General features: G+C 43.7%; 1 protein-coding gene across 4 annotated transcripts in view; it reads right to left on the bottom strand.

Annotated features, from left to right (window-relative positions):
* Window positions 1–20,077, bottom strand: part of SVIL (supervillin) — a 233,040-nt gene that overhangs the window by 167,212 nt on the left and 45,751 nt on the right. For all 4 annotated transcript variants that reach the window (XM_047865432.1, XM_047865435.1, XM_047865436.1 and 1 more), the window contains exon 2: window positions 925–1,020. The gene's annotated coding sequence lies outside the window, so the exon portion shown is untranslated. The remainder of the gene's footprint in view (window positions 1–924; window positions 1,021–20,077) is intronic.

Below are 20,077 nucleotides of genomic sequence, written 5' to 3'. Positions count from 1 at the left end.
TCTTGTTCTGGGTTATAGAGTTTATAAGTGGCAGAGTCAGGTTAAAAACCCAGGTCGCCTTGCTCCCAAGACCATTCTCTTAAACATTTGCTATCATGTCTATCAACAATTGCTTTTACCTCTTACCTTATTTGCTATCTGTATGCAGGCATCGCCAATCTCATTTATTGCTGTATTTTTAGCATCTAACACCATGTACAGCTGGTGTTCATTAACTAGTTAACGAACAAATGGGACACGGGTCTCAGGATGCCCCACAGGAAACGAGTTTCACGTGACTCTGGTAAGTACTACTGACTAATTCACAAGGCTCATTCGTTTTTGAGACCCTTCCATAAGAAAGTTTGCTTAATTTTAATTCAATGTTTTCTAAACTCATTGAAGCACCGACCCATCTTCCCACCTTTGTCCCCACTGCATTAATAGTCGAGGGAACTGTGTTCCTCGGAACGCACATTGAGAAATACGGCCCCAGAGAGGCAGTCCAGACAGCACAGCTCCTGGAAGGATGCGTGTGTTCCCCTTTCTGTGCCAGCTCCACTCTCATCTAAAAAGTCTAACCTAGGGTCCCTGAGAGCTCTCCCCTAGCCACAGCTCAGTCCAAAAAGAAAACTCCAATACTAAGTTTTCCTTTTTCTTTCCTGGAGCTCCTAAAGGGCCCACTGGGACACTAAGGAGATATAAAGATTTTTCCAACTATCAGAAGGGCTCATCTCCCCTGTTTGTGGAGACGCATCTCCCCTGCGTTTGTGGTCCTGTAATTTATCACAGTGGGAGCTGTAATCTTCTCAGATCTCTGGTTTGTTGAATGTGATTCAAACAAATTCACCCTTCATGATGTATACTTTAACCTATTTTCAGAATGCAGTCAAAGCCGGTGATGTGTTAACCACAAAATTATTATTTTCTTTCCTATATACTTACTGTACTGCTGATATTTAAATCATAGCTTCAGATGTCGAATGACTTCAAAATCTTCGTAGCTCTCTGAGTCTTCAAGGTTATCTACTCAGACTTTCTCTGAAAAAGGAGAAAAGAATTTCAACTTAGAAATCTAAGAAAAAAAAAATTAGCCAATAATATAAGACAACCACATGTATGAGCAAAACAGGATACACTGCTGTGATTAATTTTCTGCTCCTAAAGAGATTTTACTCTTTCAATTATTCATCTACATCAGCTACAGCAAATTACAGGCAGTGGTTAGAGTACCTTTTAAAACCTCTTAGAAAAAATACTCAATAAAAAAAAAAAAAGTCTTTCTTTCATCTGAAACCCAGTAATAAAGTCATTTCTATGCAATGGTTCTCCAAAGTTTCTATACATTTATATATTTGGTCTAAAGGCAAGAATTATCTTGAATAAATATGAGCACTTTCTCAAATACAAATTTACATCAGATCCAAATAAGGGGACTTGGAAAAGAAGCCTTGTAACAAAGGGAGACTTGAAAACACAGAGAAGGATGGGTTGGAATTCATCAAGGAATTGGATGTGTATTGCCAGAAGGAAGTGACAAAGGCCCAACTCCTTAGAAAAAGAGAGACACTGAAGAAAGAAGTTGAAGACTAGCATAAAGTCTAGGGTGTCCAGGGTGAGTAACTGGGCTAGACCTCAGTCTATGCCATTAAGTCCACACAGATAAAATCTTCAACAGCTCTTTTCCTCACATGCTGGGGAACGAGGGAAAACCCCACTCGTATTAGAAGTATAACCGAGGAGGATGAAGGCATATGTCCATTTCCCAGTGTGATTTTCCTAGCTGCGTGTAATCTGTATACAAGATAACTCACTTGCTAATGGGTTCATTTCTTACACTCCAAATGGCTGACTGCCTGCGTGGCATTCCAACGCCTGAGATCCCGGACGAAAGAGGAAAGCCCCTGGATCTGTTAGATAGTTAGTGGTTAGTTGGTCAGTGGTTGAATGTTAGTGGCTTCGGAAAACCTTTGTTTCGGGAAACTGAGGCACTTCCTCTTATCTCCTCCCGATGTCTGTTCCGTGCTTCCTTGCATTACCGTTTGAAAAAGTCATCTTAGCAAAGAGTTCACTCAAGCACGGAAGGCCCTGAGCTGGACAGCGGCCAACCACACACCAGCGTTGTAAAGGAGCAGGGCTGGCGTCAGTTCTTAGTTTGTAGAAACATATGGGAGGCATGGCATCAGATCCTATCTTACCTAGTGTAGAGAGAACGGGGTTCCTCTCCACAAGCCCTTGCTGAGGCAACTTATGAGGCAATCAGTTTGTGGTGATGAGGGGATGCAGGGGAGTCAACCCACATGAAGTTCCCCCAAAGCAAAAAAAAAAAACAAAACATTATTGTCACCCAGGCCCAGTGAAATTCAGACAGCTGTGAACTCTCGCTTCAAACCACAAATATGGTTGTGGTAAACACAGACAAACTATTGGGTTTAAGTAGACTATCTCTTGTGCCAAAAATACATATATATCTTTTCCCTCCTCCCCCACAAATCTGTTTATTACTAAAAAGCTCTGGAGCCTTGTGAACTGGGCTAGACCAGTGTGAGCCTGTCTTTCCCCCGGGGCCCTCCTCAGTATACTAAACTGGGGAGGGATTTGCCTGCGTTCGAGAAGGAGACCCACTTTCTGTACTGGCCACAGGGCAATGAAGAGTGAAATTATTCAAAAGGAGAAAGGCCAAGAGAACCAAAAGAAGCCAAGAGGTAAGGGAGAAGAAGGAATCCTCATCTCTCCCTCTTAGATCTATTCTCCGCCAGACTCCCATGTCTGACCTTGGCCCAAGTCCCTCAAGCGTCCTCCCGAGCAGGGCTTCTCAAAGTTGAGTGTGCAGGAGGGTCCCCTTGGAACTCGACAACTGTGAGTCAAGAAAGAAGAGAATCTACACAGTGGAGATCATGAGCCCAAGGACCAAGAAGGAGTCTGAAAGGCCTGTACCTACATCACTAGTTCCAGGAATCTGGCTTTCTCAGAGACAACCTGTCACTAGCTAAGAAACTTCAGAATATGGTTGCTGACAGGTAAACAAAACCACAAATCAGCTTTAATGCACACAAGATAACTTGGGGAAAGAAAAGAGCAAAACCGCAAAGAGGAAATTGTCCAAATTAAGTGACGGGCTGAAGTTTAGTAAACTAGTCAAACCTCCATAACGGCGGCAAAATTCCAGAGGGAAACAGGGCTCTGGGGGAAAGAGCATCAATGTGCAGCAGGCAGAGGCACCCAAGTCAGGGTCTTAGCTCGTCTTGCCAGGGCTCGTTCCCACCTTCTGAAATATTGCTTCCGGGTCAAAAACAAACTTTCACCTGACTTTCAGATGATTACACACCCCTGGACAAAACCTCTCATATGACTTTGTGACTAATTCTAGACCAGCTGCATCTGGAGGGAAGATACACCAGAGAAAAACATACTTTCATGTTTCAAAAGACTTAGGTTTGACAGGAGGTGCCGATGGAGGTGCCCACAGTGAAAGGACCTTTATGGTGAGTTTTATTCACATGCTGCTTAACTAACTACAGTGTCAGGTGCCTCGAGGTTTGGAGCATCTAGCAAGGTCTTCTCCTTCCTCTATGAGGCATCCAATTACAGACCCTAGGGATGAAGCTTCCACGAGACCCACTTTTGCTCTGGCTACCCATCTTTCTTTTCCTGGATGCCTACAGCAAGGGAAGGAGGTTCTTAAAGATATTTTCAGGAGCCATGGGCACTTCCTCCCTCTCCTCATATAAATCTCAAGATACCTTTCAGGATTCAGCTTAGATGCCTCTAGTTTCCATGAGACCCTTCTCTGACTGTTTCACTTCTTCCTCAGTGAGTTTTCTCTCTCCTGAATTCGTGCCAATTATCTAATGATAAATGACCACTAGAATTAATTCTTGACTATCTACAGTTTGGTTAGCCAGGGAATCAATAATAATAATAAATAATCATTATTATTTGAGCATTTGTAAAACAAAAATAAACAAGATGCCTCCAAATCAACAAAACCATGCACCTGTTAGAAGGTAGCCACTAGCTGGAAGTATACAATAACCTGTAGACATCGCCACAGGTCTGTAATTGTGTGGGGAGAGTCCCATTCCATTACCCCTTGGACATGTACTTACTATATTGGTGTCCCAGGTGTCATCTGCTAGCATTCATTCCAGGACCACACAAGTTGATGGAAAAACCATTAGTAAGTGACTGGACGGGTCATGTGCAGGAGCCAAGGTTAGAGGCAATTAAGCAATGACAACAGTCGGAAGGTGATATAGGAGAGAGGACACCAGGGACACGTTGGAGGTTGGGGACTTCCTTCAAAGATCACTGAGGCCACTGAGATGACTTTAGAAAGAAGAAAGGACAGTTCTCAAGGACACACTAAGACAACCTAGGTTTCATTTTAATATGGGGGAAGGCATATAGAAATCTTGGTTAAAGAACAAATAATAGACCATTTTAAGAGTACTGATCACGGGCCCATTTTATCTGTGAAATGATTTATAGGAGAGTTTCTCATCCTGAACTCTTATGCTTGCAATATTTTTGCACATTAGGATCATATTTATGGAACAGTGAATGTTTTCCGAAATACTGGATTCTTCCCAAACTAAACGTTGGTAGTCTTCACTAAGTAATGGTATATTAAATGCATTCCGAAGTATAATTTGACTGTAACTATCCATTTGTATTCTACTTCTCTTAATCAAGAGTTACCTGCCTTTCATATGTTCATATTTTTTTTCCTCTCTAAAATGAGACTGTGGGTTTTTAGCTTGTATTGTATGTTCTTAGTATTTCATGGGCAGGAAGCCAGTGCTCAATCAATAGATGCCGAAAGACCGACAGAGGTACGAGTGGGCATGGGGCAGCTCATTCCCCCCATGAAGGCTCTGGCAGCCAGCACTCCACCAGCTGCAGGAAGATGCGCACAATCAAAATAGCAACTGACGCGGGGACACATGAAGGAGAGGGAGCTAAAATAAGCACCTCAATCCTCCCTGGTGAGATCCAGAAGCTCCACCACCCTGCTGTCCTTGGGGCCATCTTCCTAGGGGGACACATTTCCCATTTGATGGGCTTTTGACTGTTACTGGCTAGGTCTCCCATATACCCCATTACAGTTACAGTTCTCAAAAGGTAGCATCAGGTCCTCTTATGTTTTCAAATATGCTCCTACAAAACCATGGGAGGTGTTCTGCTTCAAAATCCAAAGAATGTAGGTACTATCTAAAATCACAAGTAGAAAAATTAAGTTAATGGGCAGAATTCTCAATTTTACCTTCTGTCGTATATATATATATTTTTTTTTTCAAAATCTTTTGTGCCTTCTAGCACTTGTACTAGTCCTTGCCAAGTAGTAACCACAAAATGCATAAACAAGTAGCAAGCAAACATTGAAGAAAAATTCAGCTTGCTGTTTGATAGACACATGTACTTGGGAATATGACTTTATGTTGTTTATAGCACCTAAATATAGTACTGTGGACCAAATGTTCATGTCTCCCAAAGTTGACATTTTGAGAAGTTCTAATCCCCAAGATGATAATATTTGCAGTTGGGGCCATTGGGAGGTGATTAGGTCCTGAAGGTGGAGTCCTCATGGGATTAGTGCTCTTATGAGAGAGAGGGGGAGAGAGAGAGAGAGAGAGCTTGCTGCTTCTCTCTGCTCTCCACCATGTGAAGACACAGCAAGGTGGCCATCTGCAAACCAGGAAGAGACCCCTCACTAGAAACAGAACCTGCTAACACCGTGATCTTGGACTCGCTAGCCTCTAGAACTGTGAGAAATAAGCATCTGTCATTTAAGCCATCCAGTTTATGTTATTCTTGTTACAACAACCCGAACTAAGATCTATATGAAGAGCCAACTTTATATTTAGTGATTAAATATATGTGTGTATACATATATATTATGTATAGACACATACACATATGTGTACATAATTATGTATATAATGACAAAACACATCATATGCTAAGTTGTGAAACAGAAAAACAGAATGCAACATTTCAGCATTTCCAAGTGTACCTCAAAAAGCACCATGACTTTCTCCAAGTGTCCTTAAACTTGAACAGTCTGAAAGCCACCACCTGAGTATATTTTTACTGGAAGTTCCAGAAGGCACTCTAGCTGTATAGCTGCCACAACAAAAAAGGCCCTTCACAGAATCAAGTGCTCACGGTTTCTTCTGTCAGAGGCAATTGGACTTCCCAGTGGATCACACCAGGCTCAAAGCAGCCACAATATCATGGCCCTCCTTTTGGGCTCCTAGACACTCACAGTCTATCTGTGCGATGCGGCACTTGGTGAAGACAAACATTTTCTATTACTCTCTACTGACTTCATGGGTGTATATTTTCACAAAACTAAGGTTATTACGCTGGGCTTTGCTCTTTCTTTCTTAAGTGAACAACAAACACCAAATAAAAGGCCTATTGATAAGCAAGCTGCATATGATAAGAAAAATATGCTCTATGGGCTGGAGTTCACTCTCTGTATACTCTGCCTATCATCCCTTTTGACAGGTAAGGAGGTAATGGGTCTCTTGATGGGTAAGGAGGTAAGGAGGTGACTTTTGGTCACTCTCACTTCCTTATTCTCATCTTAAGTTATGTCTTCTGGGTGCATGTCCCAGAGGTGGGTCTCAACAGGTTCAAGTATAAGGAGCTCCTGTCTAATCTCAAATTATTTCTTGTACCCACCCTCTGCCATCCGTTGCATAGTTAGTAAGACAATGTCAAAAGGCTACTATGAACTCAGTAATGCGTCTCAAAGATTTACATTTTATAAGTCACAGCACTTAGGACCATTTCAAGTAATAGTGCTTCTGTTGGGGGGAATGCAAATGGGCACAGACCCTGTGGAAAACAGTATGGGGGTTCCTTAAAAAAATCAAAATTAGAACTACCATATGATCCAGTGATCACACTAGCGGGTATTCACCCAAAGAATACAAAAATACTTTAGTCTTCTCTTCCATCTCCTTGAAAAGATAGATGTTCCCATACTTTTATGGCAGCATTATTTAAAGTAGCCAAAATAATGGCAGCAGCCCAAGTGTCCACTGATAGATGGATGGATAAAGACAATATGGTGCACACACAGGCACACACACACTGGAATATTACTTGGTCATAAAAAAGAATGAAGACTTGCCATTTACATGCAGAGACATGGATAGATCTAAACAGTTTAACACTAAGTGAAATAAGTCAGTCAGAGAAAGACAAATACCATATGATCTCACTCATATGTGGGTTTTAAGAAACAAAACAAAGAAAGGGAAAAAAAAGAGGGAGGGAGTAACCAAAAAACAGACTCGTAACTACAGAGAACAACAGAGAACTACAGAGAACTACAGAGAACTCTTAACTACAGAGATCATTACCAGAGGGGAGGTGGGTGGGGGGATCGGTTAAACAGGTGATGGGGGTTATGAACACACTTATCTTCATGGATCAGCACCGAATAATGTACAGAATTGTTGACTCACTCTCGTCTACCAAAAAACAATATAACAATGTATGTTAACTATACAGGATTAAAATATAAATAAATTGATACAGGGCACCTGGGTGGCTCAGTCGGTTAAGTGGCCGACTCCAGCTCAGGTCATGGTCTCGTTCGTGCGTTGGAACCCCGCCTTGGGCTCTGTGCTGACAGCTCAGAGCCTGGAGCCTGCTTCGGATTCTGTGTCTCCCTCTCTCTCTGCCCCTCCCCTGCTCTCTCTCTCTCTCTCTCTCTCTCTCTCTCTCTCTCAAAAATAAATAAATAAATGTTAAAATTAAAAAAAATAATAACATAAAAGCTTTAAGCGAGATTAACAACTTTTCACAAGATTCTACCCACTTCACAGTCAGTATCTCCAAGATAAATCTACACATCTTTAATAACACAGATTAGTTTCTGACTTCTCTGCCTAGGGCAAAACGGATCTTCGTCACTGTGAAAGTCCAAACGCGGTTTGTAGCCCATACCTCCTGGGAGACACCTTATTGCCAGAAGAGAGACAAAAGAACTCTCTCCCCAGATCTTGGGGCAGGGCTCAACCTGCAGACCTCTGTCATGTAGATGTCCTCTGACTCTGCTACACTTGCACCGAAGTCCCACTAAAGGCGGTCCTTACCCTTGAGATCGGTTGATTTGGCTTCTGGCAACCAAGTCAAACAGATGTGACCTTAGCATCTACTGAATATAAGGCCCCGTGTTGTGTGCAGAGAGGAAAAAAAGAAACTCAGGCAACATTGCAGGTATGAAAGACTTTTAAAGAAAAGTAATTTAAAGGTCCAAGTAGAAGAAACAAACACAAAATGGAGAGGCTAAAAAGGGAAAGGGTAAACCCTAAGATTTCTCTTCAAAGAAGAAAGCCATTTGGGCATCTAATGCTTGAGGATGAAAAGGCAGGTCATGAAACCCTCACACCTTAGTGGTAGGAGCAGAAAATGGCATAGCCACTTGGGAGATCAGTTTGGTTGTCTTTTTATAAAGTTTTTTTTTTTAATTTTTTTTTCAACGTTTATTTATTTTGGGGACAGAGAGACAGAGCATGAACGGGGGAGGGGCAGAGAGAGAGGGAGACCCAGAATCGGAAACAGGCTCCAGGCTCTGAGCCATCAGCCCAGAGCCTGACGCGGGGCTCAAACTCACAGACCGCGAGATCGTGACCTGGCTGAAGTTGGAAGCTTAACCGACTGCGCCACCCAGGCGCCCCTGAAGTTTAAATACATATTTACCATCTGACCCTGCCATCCTGGTCTTAGGCAGCGATCCATGAGGAAATGAAAACTAACGTTCCCATAAACGCCTGTACATGAATGATACGGGAATTTTATTCCTAATCACCCAAAACTGGACACAACCCAAATGCCCTTCAATTGGTGAATGGGTAAGCAAACTCTATCTACACAATGGAATATTACTTAGCAATGAAGGAACAAATTACCAAAACACACAACGACATGGTTATATCTCAAGTGCATTAAGCTTAGTGACAGCTGCCAGACTCAAAAAGCTATATATTGTGTGATTCCATTTATGTGATGTTTGGAAAAGGCAGAACTCTAAGGACAGAAAACAGATCCGTGGTTGCCAGAGGTCAGAACCGAGGGGAGAGACTGATTACAGTGGAGCACGAGAAATATTTTAGGGTGATGGAGATTTACATCTTCATTGCGGTGGTTACATGACTATGCACTTATCAAGACACATAGCCGTTTACTTTTTAAAAGTGTGAATTTTAGTATGTGTAAATTATACATCAATAAATCAGACTTTTTTTTTTTAAAGCAGCACTTAGCAATTATGCCAACAAAATTATCTCATGGAATGGGCCTGTTCTTACCTTCTACAAAGTTCTACAAGCCATTTATCCAAATTCCTCTATTAACTCCCACCCCCAATTTCTTCTCATACAATATTTATGAGATGATTGGTTGCTCGTTTGTAGGAGAAAAAGCTCCTTCAGGCATATGAAATATCTTAAAGTAACCTCTGAGTCTTTAGATAATTATGGGAACTCTCCTGTATTAAAAATAGACTTGGGTGTGTGCCTCTTTGTTCTGGTGCTAAATATGGGCTGGCTGGTCACTGAGGAAAGCAGGCAGGTAAGACTCCAATGGTTCTGTCCATCTATACCGACTGTCACCACAAAACCATTAAATCACCAAGAAGTTCAGGTACCATGGACCTTACGTGTTGAACTACATTGAAGGTAAACCAAGGTTACTGCTAAAATCTTTAGGCAAGAAGTAAATCTAAGACAAACCTTTAGTAAGGTAGGAAAATCAAAAACATCACTGTACTATTAAACAGCATAACTGCCCCATGATTTGATCTACATATGCAGACTAAAAACAGTATGAATGACTCTGGTTCTTTCCTTCATTCAATACCCAGCAGATACATCTTTTTTTTTTTTTTTAAATGTTTATTTATTTTTGAGAGAGAGCGTGCGCAAGCCAGGAAGGGGCAGAGAGAGGAGACACAGAATCTGAAGTGGGTTCCAGGCTCTGAGCTGTCAGCACAGAGCCCGATGTGCGACTTGACTCACGAGCTGTAAGATCATGACCTGAGCTGAAGTCGGATGCTTAACCGACTGAGCCACCCAGGCACCCCTACCCAGCAGATACATCCTGATTGCCTACACGCATGCTAGGCATGAGAGATACGATGACAAATCAACGTCCCCGTCATTATGGAGCTCACATTCTCTCGGGAGTGATAGATCAATTATAAATACACGAATGGACAAATAAATTGCTCAATCGATTATAGACTGTAGGTTTGTAAAAGCTTTGGGGAGGGGCGCGGGGTAAGAGAAGGTGGGACTTACATTTTAGATAAAGTGGGCAGGTATCTCTGCAGAGACCTGGAAAACTGGGGAAGCAAGCTGAGGAGTATGTGGAGCGAGAGTTGTTCTGGCAGAAGAAAGGAGACCAGTACAGATCCTCAGGTCTCGAGAGGGGCATGTGACTGGGTGTCCAAGGGACAAGCGAGGTGGCTGGAGTGGGATGAGGGCAAGGAGGTGCGGCTGGGGAGCTGGCAGGAAATGCTGGTCAGAGACAGCTGGCACAGATCATTACAGGCTCTGTGCCAAAGAAGGACTTGGGGTCTTATTCAGAGTTTATCCAGAGTTGGGTTTATCCAGAAGCCAGTGTTGGGCGTGGGCAAGGGAGTGACATGATCTTGATTTAGTTTTAGAGATTAACTATAGTTATGCCACAGAAAATAGGCTGTAGGGGAAGGCAGACAGGCAAGGTGGACCAGAAGAAACAGAGAACCTGACGGGAGAGGCCACTCCAGCCAGACAGCCAGGCAGAGAGGGTCAGCCCTAGATGGGGCGGTGACAGGAGAGGAGATCAGAAGGGACTGGCTAGGCAACCGGGTGCACGATGGTGCCACTGACCAAGAGACAAGGTGTTGAGACCTGCTGCAGATTCATTCTGTATCCAGCAGCCGCCAAGCCACTCCACGGGAAATTCATATTATATTCCTATCAAGAAGTGAGATCGGTGAATTCAGATAAAGGAAAGGTTAATTTGACCCAAATAACATTATTCCTTCAGACTTGAAAAGCTTTACAGTGGTAAGAGTTGACTCAGGACCCGTTTAGATATTAATTTTATCCTGCAAAAGCATCCCCACCGGCTAGCGTATTTACTATATACAGCCAAGAAACAGATTTCTGTAAGAAACTATATATTCCATTAGTGAACTTTGCAGGAAACAAAGATTTCCGGCGAAGCTAATAAAAACTTCAAAGCTTCTCAAATATCTACAATGCTTTGAGGAGCCCCTTTATCTAATCCTTACTAAAAGAAAAGAATGTCAGCCAGATTGAAGAATATGGATATTCTTTACTCCATTTACATTATAAAACAGCTCTGTCCGACGGGAAACAGAAGTCAAATTATGAGACTCTAATTAGTTTACATGTGAAGGCCTTTTATATAAACACTGTTTGCTTGACATAATCCACATCAAAGCATTTACCTGCTTTATGGATTATGTTCTTCAGCTGTCCTAAGATTTCAATGCTGACGAAGCTCTTTCTGAGTTTTACCAAAGCTGCGTCTAACCTAGGAAGCGGCCAGGAACAGCACACGAGTGCACCGTGCGATCAAGTTTGGCACCTGCAAGTCCGAAGTGCAGTAGGAAGAAGGCCAGAGAGGCTCCGCTTCCGCATTATTGGACTCTCTGTGCATGTCCCAGATCCCATCTGCTTCATCCAAGGCAACATTCGTGCCCAGGATCCAACACACAAGGAAAAGTTTAACTTGTTTTGATTGGCGTAACTGTGGCCTGCTAACATGCACCATGTCTTTCGGGAAGAGGCCACTCCCATATTTTCCATCTTTTCCTCCTTCTTTCCCCCGATTCCACAGCACAGAGCCTGACAGGAAGCCAGATCGAAACACACTCGAGGACGCCGAGCACGGGGACCTCTGGAGACAACAGGCATAGACTTTCCATCTATTCCTTTTGGGGAGAAAATGTTTCCATCCAGTTGGAACCATCCACATTTGAAACCATCTTATAAACGTAGTCTGCTTTTGGTTTTTTTAAAAGTTTTCCTCAAAAGGGGGGTGCCTCATGGCTCAGTCGGTTAAGCAACTGACTTCGGCTCAGGTCACGATCTCAAGATTCGTGGGATTGAGCCCCACATCGGGCTCTGTGCTGACAGCTCGGAGCCTGGAGCCTGCTTCGGATTCTGGGTCTCCCTCTCTGCCCCTCCCCTGATCACGTGCGCTTTCTCTCTCTCTCTCTCTAAAAAATTAAAAATCAACATTAAAAAAAAATTTTTTTAAGTTTTACTCAAAAGAAACGAGCTCCTGAAAGTAACCATACCTGTTCAGCTCCAACACTAGTTAAGAGAAAAATCTCCTCTCAGTGATTTTACTCAGGTGATGTAAATGGCCTCCCAGTGTTTCCTTTTGGTAACATTTTTAAAGTCCTTTAATGGTTTTCCAGGTGTTTTCCTACCTCCCTATATCTCTTAGGATATATTCTTGGCAAGATCTGTTCTAAAATAATTCACTGTTTTGCTCGAAAAGATTCCTTACTCAAATCTCGGAATTTAGTGATTTTTCCCACAGTATCAACTATGAAAGACAGATTTTTTTTTCTGGCTTGTTGCGTTAAGATGTCAAAATGTATTCTGTTCTTCTAATCTCGATTTAGGACTTCCTTTCACATAGCCCCTCACTGTACAATAACCAGATGTTTCTGCCTCTTTTCAGAAGACAGCAACGGCGAGCCTTTACGCCCTCGGCTTCTCCCAGGTCATCTGTTCAGATATTTACCTTATTTCTTCCCAAGTGTTCCAGACAAATCTTCTCTATCTTTATTTTTTAAAATTTCAGGGTTAAAACACATACATACCCACACAATGTCAAATCCTCTGCCAAGAATGAATTCAGTGTGGTTTTCTCTTTGGACTCATCTATAATGACTTAAAGATGAATTATATCTGGATTCTCAGAGGCCTGCTAAGTATTAACCACAATGATGTGAAATGTTAGAAAATTGGGTCAGTCTGAACCTCCATTATTAATCCAGCCTGCTATCACTTCTTAGTGAGATTCTATTAACACATTCTGAAACTGTCACTGGCCCACTTGAGAAACTAATGAAATCTATAAGCTCCCTCTCTAGAAATATTCCAAAACAAAATGGTAGCTATAATTGCCATTCTAGAACGGGAGTCAGCAAACTGAAGCCCATGGACTAGATCAGGGCCACTGCCTATTTTGTCAATAAAATTTTATTGGAACACAGCCATGCTCATTCATTTCCATATTATCGATAGCTATTTACCTGCTACAATGCAAAGTTGAATAGTTGTGACAGAAACTGTATGGCCCATAGAGCCTGAAATGTTTACAGCTGATCCTTTATGGAAAGTTTGTCCACCTCAGCTTTAAAACCAATGACTTTTAAGACAATGCATATAAATCCTACCCTGTGTGGTGTTGAAAAGTTACTCACCTAGATTCCCATTTTCCTTGGGATTAAAATCAAATGACAGAGTTACATGCACAAGTGCCTAGCACAGTGCCTGAGATTCAGTAGGCAATCAGTATATGTCCCCTTCTACTGGCCAACCTCCTCCTGAGCCTTTGGTTCCTGGTTCAAATGTCTCCTCCTCTCTGCTGTATTCTCTCTGCAGAGTGGAAAGCTCCCTCCTCTTGGCACCACAGATTATTTTAACACTGGGTATCCCATATTCTCATCACCCACTTGTCTTTCTTCCCATACAGAATGTGAATTCCTTTGGAATAAGTGCCATGTCTTATTTGCCTATGCTTTCCCAGGCCCTGACCCACAGCAGTATCCCAGCAAAGACTTTTTTCAAAGAATAAGAAATAGCAAATCGACACTAGAAATACTCTTAGTTCTAAAAGATGCCATGCGAAGATCTTTAATAATATCATTAGTAAACAATACCAAACTTCCCAACTGAGTTTCATAAATAATGAACACATTTTTCTTTCTTTCTTTCTTTCTTTCTTTCTTTCTTTCTTTCTTTCTTTCGATCACCAACTTAAGGGCACAACGAGATACATATTATAGCAGTTTTACTGACCAGGCAAATGGCAAGTTAACATTCCAACCACGTGTAGGTACAAAAAGTTCCTAGAACCCAAGAAAGAAATAATGACTCTTGCTTAAATCCAACAACCTAAAATATGTATATTGCTCGCCAAGACTCTCATCTCTAAATGGCAATGTAAAGTATGATATTCTTTGTAGTTACAAGAGCCTGAATTTAGATTTCTAATATTAGTGATACACTTCAGCATAAAATAATTTTTTTGAAAAGATAGTCATTTTGGTTTTTCATGGATGTACTTAAAAAACATCCATTCATTTAAAGATGAATGAGTCATGCACTGATTCAGGCAGTGAGGATATAATAGGAAATTAAATAAAGTTTTTGCTGTCATTCCAGTAAAGTAAATGAGCTTAGAGAGATCTTAGAATTCATTTTGACAAGATTCTTCTTTATTTATATTCCATAAGTTTTCCATTACATTATATTCCATAAATAACTAAAAGGATCTCATGTTTCCAAATAGAGACAGGGCTCTATATTGGATTGTTTCCTCTTGCTAACATAGCAAATTATTATGTATTTGGTGACTTAAAACAACACAAATTTGGGGTGCCTGGGTGGCTTAGTCAGTTAAGTGTCCGACTTCGGCTCAGGTCATGATCCCGCAGTCTGTGAGTTCGAGCCCCGTGTCGGGCTCTGTGCTGACAGCTCGGAGCCTGGAACCTGCTTCAAATTCTATGCCTTCCTCTCTGTCTGCCCCTCCCCTGCTCACATTCTCCCTCTCTCTCTCTCTCTTTCCCTCAAAAATAAACATTAAAAACAATTTATTAAGAAAACACAAATTTATTATCTTATAGTTCTAAGGGTTAGAAGTCTAAAATGGGTCTCATTCGGCTAAGCATCAAGGTGTTGCCAGGGTTGCATCCTTCTGGAGGCTCTAGGGGAGAATCCATTTCTTCACTCGCCTGCATTCCTTAGCTTGTGGCCCCTCCTACCATCTTCAAAGCAGCAAATACAGTGCAGACTCTCTCCCATGATGTCACTTTGACACTGACTCTCCTGCCTCCCTCCTTCACTTCAGAGGACGCTTGTGATCACCTCAGGCCCACTCGCGTCACCTAGGATAATCTCCCCATCTTGACATGAGTTGAGTAGCAAACTTAATCCCTCTTTGTCATATAACCTAACACAACCATGGCTTCCGGGGATTAGGACGTGAACCATGATTCTTTGGGGAGCCGTGAGATTCTTCCAGCTACACACATCTTTGTAGTAATCAGCTCAATGAGGCCAGGTCCCATGTATGCCCCAGTGTGAGACCTGGAACACCATCCCTCCTAGACACCAGTTCCCTCACCAACTGGAATGTTCCTCCTCCCCAGAGCCTCCCAGAAGCATGCCATCTCTGTTCTTCCACGGGTGCCATCATAAGACACTGCCATTCCTAGTCCTCAAACTATGCTCTATCCACACCCTCAATTGTTTTAATAAAACTAATGACTTTTCTCTGGCCTGCCCTGCTCCCCAGATGAAGGGATAACCATGCCCTGTCTTCGATCCCTCTATTCTAGTTAGGGATAAGACCCCTTTGCCCGAGTGTTACACAACGATTTGTTAATCATAGTAAAGACATATTCGTCTATATCCTGTTGCTGTGTTACTTCTGTGTTACCTCAACATACATGTGTTCACTCATCGTGCCTTTCAAGTTCAGAGAACAGAGGGCTGTGTGTGCGTGTAGATGTATGCGTGGACGTGTATGACATAAACCCCTTGAGAGGAAAGACTGCTTAACTTGCTAAACGCAAATACTGAGTAGACACTAGTCAGCTAAGCAAAGACTGAGCAGGCTTTGACCATGACAGTACAAGAAGACATGTTTCTGGGACTATACAGAGTGCTGGAGAGATTTCTTGTCAGCAAAGGTAAGTGGAGAGAACCGGGTGGTGTGGCTGGCTCCAGCAGGGCAAGGGAGGTCACTCTGGGCCCTGAGATATCACCTGGGGGGGCCACAGCAGCTGGCTCTTCGGACACTGAGCTGCATTCTGGCTCGGGGGAGTGACAGCCAGCTCTTCTGTTTTTGACAACGGCATCTGGCCACACATAGGGCTCCAGTTCAGCTGGCGTTCACCTCGGACGTAATGCCCATTTGGCTGTATGGAGCAGATTTTCCAACTCTCTTTTCCTATTGGCACATGGCGGTGACCCCTGGGTATTGGAAGCATCTACTGAGAATCAGATCTAGTCACTTGTACGCGAGTTCATCCCAGGTCATCAGAACCTATTTGTCCACTAGGCTAGAGATCGCTCGCCTTAAGAATACTTCAAAACGAAGATTTATAAAATACCTTGATCAACTGGGTGTTTAACGACTGCTATTTAACGGTGATCATGTTTTAAAATTTCAAAGTTAAAAAAGTGTTAACTTGGGGCGCCTGGGTGGCTCAGTCGGTTAAGCGCCCGACTTCGGCTCAGGTCATGATCTCACAGTCCGTGGGTTCGAGCCCCGCGTCGGGCTCTGTGCTGACAGCTCAGAGCCTGGAGCCTGTTTCAGATTCTGTGTCTCCCTCTTTCTCTGACCCTCCCTGTTCATGCTCGCTCTCTCTCTCTCTCTCTGTCTCACAAATAAATAAATGTTAAAAAAAAAAATTAAAAAAAAAAAAAAAAAAAAAAGTGTTAACTTGAGGGACTGAATTGTATTGACTCTCTTTCTATGTGAGTGACCCAGACACCCAGTGTCCTATCTCACAAATTCTCCCTCATCCTTTCTCCCCCTCAGCTCAGCTGCCACCCTGGGGGCACAGATGTCAAAAAGTGTGTTCACTTTCCACCCCCGAGCTATGCTTCTAGCCAGGAGAAGTGAAAACTGCTAGAAGGGTTCCATTTTTCTTGCTCCTTTCCTCTGCCATGCACTGTAAAATCCCCAAACCAAAGAAAAAAATTCTGTCAGGAGGACCAGGCCTGGTCCAGCCCCAATGCTGTTAGTGTTGCTAGAAGCACCAGCTGGGACACAGTTTCATGGGCTATTTAGGCCCTGCTGCCCAGATTCCACGAAGATCGAGGGAAAAGAGCAGTCCTTCCCATTCGAGAGCTGCTACCTGGGCTCTCGGGTCAACTCCGCCAGAAGCTCGTCCATGCTTGATGTCCCCACCCACTTTCATTTTTGACCACTCTGCCTTCAATCCAGAGAACCCCAAGATGCGCAAGCAAGAAGACGATGATCCAGAGATCATCCCGCCTAGACCCTCAGTCTATGGGTGAGGACATGCTCGTGAGAAACACGTTAACGCCATTAGAAAGCCATTAGTCTTAAGGGCACCTGGGTGGCTCAGTCAGTTAAATGTCTGACCCTTGATTTCAGCTCTCAGATCTCAGGGTTTACGAGTTTGAGCCCAAAGTCGGGGCTGCTCTCGGTGCAGAGACACTGGGTTTATAGCTGTTTGTAGGCAATGGAGGGCTGATCTCGCTCTGCTGTCTTTTTACTGAATTCTCAAATGTAGTGGTGAATTACATCATATCCTTGTGAGAATAGAAGCAGCTAATAAGGCCACTGAAGCCACGCTGTAAGAAGGCGACCTCAGTCTACAAGCTCTATTCCTCTCTGCATCAGATGAGACTTCTTTATTAGCTATTTTATTAGAAAAGCAATAACCTAAACAAAAAGCATCGAGTGCAGTTTGGAAGGGCTAAGGACAAAGGATCAGAAAGCCAGACGTTTTTTAGACAACTGTGTGTCAGGTACAACGCTACAGGCCAGGGGTCCAGCCCCACCTTTATAGAAATCTGCTACCTGAGGAGATCAACTTCTAAAACACACAGTGTGGCACATGCTCTAATACGGATTTTGTCCAGTGGGGCCCAGAAGCCCTTTTCCACCTCTAGCAAGTGCACCTGACCCAGCTAGCTTCTTGACATCTTGAGTGATCAGTCAGGTTTATTCCATCGAGAAGGAAGGGGTGATGTATTCCAGGTAGCAGGAACAGCACGTAAAAGGCCACGAGGTTGAAACCGAGCCTGGCATTTCCAAAAGGCTGATCGTAATTACGCACGACTAGAACATGGCATCACGGGGTGGAGGATGGAGGTTTGCATCAGAAGGCCCTCTACGCCAGGCTGAGACTCGAGGTGATGGCCCCGAGGCTACGGCCAAAAATTTAAGACGGAACAAGTGTGCCATGCATTTCCAAAGGGTGACAGAGCTCGAGGCAAGATCCAGAATGGCAACGCAAGGCGGAGGGAGGGAGAAGGTGGTTGCAGATGAGGCTCCTGACGGGGCCAGCATGCCAGGACATTACCTGCTGAGCTCACCCCACTGGAGCTGTCACAAGGCGGGAGGCGAGGGCTGAGAGATGCACAGAGCTCCGCAGGGTTCAAAGGAGATGAGCTCTGCAGAGTGGAGCAGGCAGGGAATAGGATGTTGACTAGTGAACCAGAAAGGGGGCGGCATGGGGGGAACAGAGCCGGTGGAGCCCAACAGCACGGGGTGGAAGAGAATGGACTGCCACACGAGACCTCGGGCACATGCAGGAGGGCAGGGAAGACGGCTTGTGTGGGACAACTGGGCAACACAGAGTAAGAGCTGCGGAAACACTTGGTGACAGGGAGAGAGACTCTAGCTAGCTCAGTACAGAGCCTGACCTGCAAAACCTGGACAATTTCTAAAGCCAGAATGCTGTGCGTGCGTGTGTACATGCATGTATAAGAGAGAGAGACAGAGAAACGGGGGGGGGGGGGGAACACATGCAGCAGAAGTCTGTGGTTTCATTAAATGTGGCATCAATAAATCTCGTGATTGTCTCAAAATCACTCATCAGCTGCCCAAAAGGTAACTATTATTGTGCCTTAAGGTTAAAATCCTTGTATCTAAAATGTCCTTTCCAGATGATGTCGCTCAGCATCAAGGTTCTGGGAAAGTCTGCCTACCTCCCTCTTCCCTATGATCACCTGGAGGGGAAGCCCAAAACCAGAACTTACCCTCAGGGCACCTACTCAAAGATATTACTAGACCATCAGAATTGGATTTGATTCTTCCATCAGCCAGACTTCATATCTGCTATAAATCAAATTGTGCACACTGCAATAAAGCTTCTTCTCTCCGTGTTCCTTTGTGTGCACCCACTTTTTTTTTTTAAACAGAGGCGGGGCTTCTCAGACAGGGCCAGACATTCTGCCTCCACGTGACTTACCACACACTTCCCGTCAGAGGTGACCAGAGGGGAAGACTCGGTTGTGACAACCAGCACACGCCCTTCCTGCGTCCCCCCACCCCCACCCCATCAGAGATGTTTCCTGGGAGGGGCGGGTGAGCACCAGAAGTGAAAAACTCCTGCCACGGACACCAGAGCTGGTCTTGGCTTTTCGTGTTTCTTCCATGTCTATCTGTAAGCATCTTGGAAAGGATCTCTTCTGCTTGAAGTGGATAACTTAACCTGTAGTCACCAACAGGGTGAGAATTCAACACACCTCCTCCTCAGCCTTCCAAGAGAGGGAGGACCACAGACCACACAGCCCGCTGGCCTGTGTCATTCCACCAAGAAATTTATGGATGAGGGGACTAGTCCTGTCCCCAAGTAACATTTGGTTTGGTCAGGGAGAGGCATTTATGGCATCATTAAGTCAATGTTTATTGAGCACCTACTATGTACCAGGCACTGTTCTAGGCTCTTGGCATTAAGTAGCAAACAAAACATAAAGAAATTCTTTGCCTCGTGGAGCTAGCACTCCAGTGAGGACAGGACTTTCCAACACATAATTAATAAAAGGTACCAAACCAGCAACATACGGCAAAGACAAAGTAATGCTGCATTTAAAAGGAAGGAGGAGGGGTGCCTGGGTGGCTCGATCGGTTGAGCATCCAACTTCAGTTTCAGCTCAGGTCATGATTTCATAGCTCATGGGTTAGAGCCCCACATCGGGCTCTGTGCTGATAGCTCAGGGCCTGGAGCCTGCTTCGGATTCTGTGTCTCTTTCTCTCTATGCCCCCACACTCTGTCTGTCTGTCTGTCTCTCTCTCAAAATATAAATAAGCATAAATTTTTTTTAATACATAAATAAAT

Source organism: Prionailurus viverrinus, chromosome B4 (assembly GCF_022837055.1).
Source record: "Prionailurus viverrinus isolate Anna chromosome B4, UM_Priviv_1.0, whole genome shotgun sequence".
In the NCBI taxonomy this organism is placed as follows: Eukaryota; Metazoa; Chordata; class Mammalia; order Carnivora; family Felidae; genus Prionailurus; species Prionailurus viverrinus.
The sequence above is the reverse complement of the archived record's forward strand: the minus strand, read 5'-3'. Positions and strand labels throughout refer to the sequence as shown.